Raw genomic sequence first — 6564 nt, forward strand, 5'->3', positions numbered from 1 at the left:
AAATTCCAGAGAAGTCATATTTTTTACATGAAGAAAATTACTGGACTTTTAAAATATTTAACAGTTTTGCCTGTGAGACCGGTGAACGGCTAGGAAAAAGCACATATCAGATCAGAACTGAAAGTTTACCGAGGTTGGGGGGGGGGGGGGGGGGGGGGGGAGGGAAGGGGGGCTTGAATTTTAATCCCTGTAGGGAGTCATGATTTGGACAAACTAGAATCAACACTACATGAGGAAGTACTTGAAAAGAAGATTTTAAAAGGTTTCCCCATATATTCCTATGTAAAAATTTGATTTGCCATTTTGGCCCCACCCTACCTCTCAGGGGTCACAATTTGTACAAACTTGAATCTACACTACCTGAGGTTAATTTCACATGAATTTCATCTTTCCTGTTTCAATGGTTCTTGAGAAAAAAATTAATAAAGATTTTCCAAGTTTCAGCTCGTTCTTGAGAAGAAGATTTTTTAAAGATTTGTTCTATATATTTCTATGTAAACCTAATATTTCCCTATTGTGGCCCCGCCCTACCCCCTGGGTCATGTTTTTAACAATTTAATATCTACACTACCCAAGGATGCTTCCACATAAGTTTCAGCTTTCCTGGCCCAGTGGTTCTTGAGAAGATTTTTTAATGACCCCTACCTATTTTTGTTCTTTCTTGATTAAATCCCCTTGTAAGGAGACTTGGACCTTTATTTTAACAATTTTAACAATTTAAACTCCCTTTTACCCAAGGATGCTTTGTACCAAGTTTGATTAAATTTGATTTATTGGTTCTTGAGAAGAAGTTGAAAATGTGAAAAGTTTACAGACAGACAGACGAACGGACAGACAGACTGACGGACGACGGACAAAATGTGATCAGAAAAGCTCACTTGAGCCTTTGGCTAAGGTGAGCTAAAAAGTTTACAGACAAACAGACGGACAGAGGGACTACAGACTACAGAAAATATTATTAGATAAGCTTCCTTGAGCTTTCAGCTCAGGTGAGCTAAAAACCCCATTCAAGACTGCTAAGGCCCCATTCAGCAGTCATATCTTTCCAGGAAGAACCAAGACCATAAGAAAATCCATGAAGAGAAAATTTGCCATGAACAATGATGCAGGACTGAATACAAGAATTCCTACAAACACCACCCTGGGAACTTACTTTTAATGAAGCATGCTCTGTCTACTGCTGTTGGTTCCATCATAACCTGCTACCAGGGACAGTGCGGAAATTCCTGTCAACATTATTCCTTTTCCTGTCATGGACTGAAAAGCAATATGTGGAAATCTTCAGTGTTTCCTAATGACTTTGAATTAAAACTAGATATCATTGAGATGGTGACCATCTCAAAGGGCCCCGCTTTCAACAATGAACATGAAATGTAAGATTAAAGCAATATGAGCTGCATGTTTGACATTTGAAAATTTTATTTAAAATTTGTAATCAACTAAAAGATAATTTATTTATAAACTTCTGTTGCTCATATTTGCAATGGATTTTAATCATTGATCATAAAAGTTTAAATTACATACAAATTGATCATAATAGCACATTTTACAATAAAAATAAAATTCTCAAAGATACAGCTCATATTGCTTTAAGTTTAAAAGGTATATTTTGAAAAGGAACATTTGGTATGACTTCACAGATACTGCAATTTTACAGATATAAGTTTCTTGTAACTTCAGTTATATAAATTTACTGGTATTAAGGGATCACCAAGCAAAGATTTTAAACAAATTGACTATGACCTAGAAATTGATTTTTAATTAAAGTCACTACACATCCATGAAGTGGCAAATGAAAAATGAGCCAGATTGGGCCAAGGAGAGAGAGGAAATGCTCCAAACAAGGATTTTTCATATAAGTTTCTGCTATGACCTTTGAAAGAAACATTGTTCAAGGTCACTGCACATGGGTTACCCAAGCACTCTGTGGGTGAAGTATTTGGTAGACTTCACAGATCAATTTTACAGATATAAGTTATCTTGTATACTCAGTTATATAAATTTACTGGTATTAAGGGAAAAAATTATGCACCAAGCAAAGATTTTAAACATAGAGGCTAATTCTGACTATGACCTAGAAACTTCGAACAATTAAAGTCACTACACATCCACTGACCAGTGGCACTCTGTGAGTGAAAAATGAGCCAGATTGGGCCAAGGAGAGAGAGGAAATGCTCCAAACAAGGATTTTTCATATAAGTCTGCTATGACCTTTGACTTAGAAACATTGTTCAAGGTCACTGCACATGGATTACCCAAAAGCACTCTGTGGGTGAAGTATGAGCCAGATTGGACCAAGGGGAGAGAAGATATGCTCTGGACAAGGATTTCTCACACAATTCTGCTATGACCTTGACCTTTGACCTAGAAACATGGTTAAACGTCACTGCACACCGGTTACACATGGGCACTTTGTGGGTGAGGTATGAGCCAGATTGGGCCAAGGGGAGAGAAGATATGCTCCAGACAAGGATTTTTCGGACGAGGGTTTTTCGGACAAGGATTTTTCACACAATTTTGCAATGACCTTGACCTTTGACCTACAAACATGGTTCAAGGTCACTGTACACCAGTTACCCAAGGGCACTTTGTGGGTGAAGTATGAGCCAGATTGGGCCAAGGGGAGAGAAGATATGCTCCGGACAAGAGATCTCGGACGGACTGACGGACAGACTGATCACTATAGGGCGCCCACCGAGGCCCTAATGACAGGAAAAGACAAATATTTCTTAAAAGACTGTAAAAATTTGACTTTAAGACAAAGTAATCTTAATATATCATACTTTTACACAAAAATCTGAATCTGTAAATAGGGAATATTTTAAATCAAATCCAAAATGTATTACAAGTAGTAGAAATTTTGAAATTAGAATACATAAAGTTGTACACTCACTGAATAGGGGTCATGGAAACTCAACACTGGAACTTTGTGAATCTGTAGGGGCACCTGTTGTAAAAGGAAGTAGAGTGGTCCATCATCTAAAACAACAACAAAATAGACAAAATTACTTTAAATTGAAACAGAAACTGTTAAAAAATAAATCTTAAGAAAATACTACAGAGATTTCACCTATGGAGATAAAATTTTTAGACACTTACAGTAAATTATTAACAGATCAAAATTTTTAAAGGAATTTAAGTTGCAAAACTGTGAAGAGGGGGGATGGGGGTGACTTGATGATTTGTATGTCAAATGTATGAAAATTGTATATAAAATACATTTTGTGAATTGTCTAACATGTAATAAGTAATGCTATGTTTTATTATGCACTGAATATTTTCAACTGTATAAATGGAAAAATATGGACATGTAAATAATGTATTATCGTATGTGTAAAATGTAACATTTTCTTATATGAGAGAGTCTATACCCGTAAAAATGTTATATATTTTTTATTAAAAATCTTATTTTTCTAAATACCTGTGTGATAAACACAACAAAGATTACAGAGGTGATTGGTAGAAATGAGGGTGTACGGGTGTAAACTCTCTGTTGATGACCAGACTGCTACATTGTTTATCAGCCATTATTGATCTTTAACAGGAAAGACTCTCCTAAAATCAGATAAATTGTAGTCAAAATGAGTAGGGCTGGGCAATAATATGAATATTTCAATATAGTACAATACAATGATAAAATATATTGTATTGCAATACGATTTTGTAATATTGATATATTGGGAAAATTAATTTTATTTTAATGCTTCAAACAGAAAATCAAATTTTGATCAATTAATTTATATCCACAGGGCCATTTTATGCATAAATAACCGATTTTCTTTCACCTAGAATAAAATTTTTAACATTAAATAAATTATTAACAGATCCAAATTTTAAAAGGAATTTAAGTTTTCATTAATGATTTTTATGTCAAATGTATGAAAATTGTATATAAAATACATTTTGTGAATTGTCTAACATGTAATAATTAATGCTATGTTTTATTATGCAGTGAATATTTTCAACTGTATAAATGGAAAAATGTGGACATGTAAATAATGTATTATCGTATGTGTAAAATGTGACATTTTCTTATATGAGAGAGTCTATACCCGTAAAAATGTTATATACTTTTTTTAAAAAATCTTATTTTTCTTACCTGTGTGATAAACACAACAAAGATTACAGGGGTGATTGGTAGAAATGAGGGTATACGGGTGTTAACTCTCTGTTGATGACCAGACTGCTACATTGTTTATCAGCCATTTAAATATTGATCTTTAGCAGGAGAGACTCCTCCTGAAATCAGATAAATTGTAGTCAAAATGAGTAGGGCTGGGCAATAATATGAATATTTCAATATAGTACAATACAATGATAAAAAATATTGTATTGCAATACGATTTTGTAATATTGATATATTGGCAATATACTTAGATTAAGGAATTAAGGTTTTCATTAATCTTAATGTGACAAATTAAGAAAAGCCTACTAAATTTTCCGCAGCAGGCTGATAATTAATCCCAAGGGATTAATTATACCTATCTCATCATTTTCTTCTAAAGTTACAATAAGAACTTTTTCAGTATTAATGATAGAATGGGATTTTTATACAACTACCTTAAAAATTAATAATATTCTTGAATTTACATAAAAGGAAAAAAAAGTAAAAAATATAAAAATATTTTTTAATCGAAATAAAAAATTTATTTAATCTATTTATTGTTTTTAGAATTCTATGAAATCATAACTATTTTAACAAAAATAAAGTATAAACATTTATATTTAAATCAACATTTCAGAGTGTTCATAACATTCCAAATTGACTTAACTTCAAAATAAATTTCATTTGCAGACAGAAGTGGTAATTCATCTCAATGTGACAGATAAAGATAATGCTCTGGATTTTCTTCAGGAGGAAAGCTAATTAATCCCAATGGACTCATAGCAGCAATCGGTTTACAATGGGAACATCTTCAGCAGTTATCTCTCTTTGCCATTGCATTCTTATATAAAGTTAAGGAATCTATCCCACCACCCCAGCACTAAACCAGGGGACATAGAGTAACAAACCTAGCATCAAAGTATGTCTTTTTGCCAATTGAACTACCACCATTCCAAATTTGATCTTAATTGGGCAACCACAAAAAAAGTTATTAGGAAAAAACAGAAAATTTGTGGACAGAAGAATGACAGACGGACAGACAGAGTGATTACTATAGGGCACCCGCAAATCCTTGCGGGGCCTTGATTAAATTATTTAATTAATTAGACTCTCAGCAGATAATTCATGAAAGAGAAAATAAAGATTAATGAGTGAACAAAAATTTGATATCAGAAAAAATATGCCTTATGTGGCTTATAAGAAAGAAATTTGACAGTAAACATACCTACCCCAAAATGTGTGTGGGATTCACATGTTGATGAACAGCCTACAAACCATCCAGAGATTGCATCATGTGGCTGTGCACCTGAAAAAAGAGTTTCCTTTAATTCAGTGGGATTATTCTGCACAAGATATGATATCCACAGTACATGAGTCTTGGCATATTTACATGTATATATATATTGCCGGCTTACTTTTTTTTATGTTTTTATTGAATTTATTTTGGACTGATAGAAATCTGTCTGGACTGACAAACTTCTCATGGCAGTCGGTCTGTGCTCCTCTTTTGCATTACGGGATCTGCAGCTTATGGTCAAAGACAAATATAAAATCATAACGCTACGATCTGCAGCTATAGACTTGAATAACCTAGGCCTAATTAAATTCATAATGGGGAGCAATATTTATGAGACAGGACCCCACCCCCCCAAAAAAAAGGGACTCAGGAAAGAACCGTTCATAAATTTTAAGCATGACCTACTTACAAGATTTATGGTAAAAGGCTCTATATTAAACCACTTTTATTTTTAATTCTTTCAAATAAAACGATGAGAACATTGTTTGAGCACTACACCGTCACCAAGTTATCACCTTTTTTTTTAATTATTAGCTTTAAAGCCGACCCTTCCCATGTTTGTTCATATCTATCTGAGAATATTTTACTATTTCTTTTCAAATTATTTTATTTTACATTGTTAAAATAGATTCACCTGTAGCTATCCTCTTGCTCAATCTTTTGTTGTGACTGTCGTTTGATCCTTACTTCCCGCGCTTCCGCATGAATGGGTTTGACATTTCGATCCCGATGCATTTTAAACATGCAAAAAAAAAAAAAAAAAAAAAAAAAAAAAATACTTAGTCATGGTAATTGCAAGTTGAATTGAATAGATGTTAATCTTCAAATTTAAAAATGATTCCCCATGACGTCTTTCTCACAAACTGCTTTTGCCAAAATATATTTTGGTTGATTTTTTTTTTTTTTTTATTTTATTATGATAATTTGAAAAATTTTGAACGACAAAATTACACAAACCTGAAATATAGAAATACTATAATTACATACTGTTGACAAGTATCACAAGAGGATCCTGGAATTATTCAAAAGGGGTTGGCCCACAGCATAACCTGATAACTGAAATATATGGGGAACTGAAATTTTGTAACAAAAACAAACTACAATGGTCAGTAAACAGCTTCTGGGATTGTTTTAAATTAGATTGTGATGTTGACATACACAA

At 33.1% G+C, this 6564-nt stretch overlaps 1 long non-coding RNA gene across 2 annotated transcripts; it reads right to left on the reverse strand.

Annotated features, from left to right (window-relative positions):
* Positions 1-1151: 1151 nt before the first annotated feature.
* On the reverse strand, positions 1152-6140 carry LOC134271169 (uncharacterized). Of its 2 annotated transcripts, XR_009992969.1 has the most exons (6): positions 6037-6129; positions 5521-5632; positions 5331-5411; positions 3422-3552; positions 2894-2979; positions 1152-1257 (listed from the first exon to the last, which is right to left on the reverse strand). It is a non-coding gene; the product is annotated as an uncharacterized LOC134271169 (long non-coding RNA). The 2 variants fall into 2 exon arrangements; XR_009992970.1 differs by lacking the exon at positions 5521-5632 and having other exon boundaries at positions 6037-6140.
* Between the last annotated feature and the right edge of the window lie 424 nt (positions 6141-6564).

Source organism: Saccostrea cucullata, unplaced genomic scaffold (assembly GCF_032062105.1).
Source record: "Saccostrea cucullata isolate Sc308-1 unplaced genomic scaffold, CSIRO_AGI_Scuc_v1 ctg750, whole genome shotgun sequence".
Classification (NCBI taxonomy): Eukaryota; Metazoa; Mollusca; class Bivalvia; order Ostreida; family Ostreidae; genus Saccostrea; species Saccostrea cuccullata.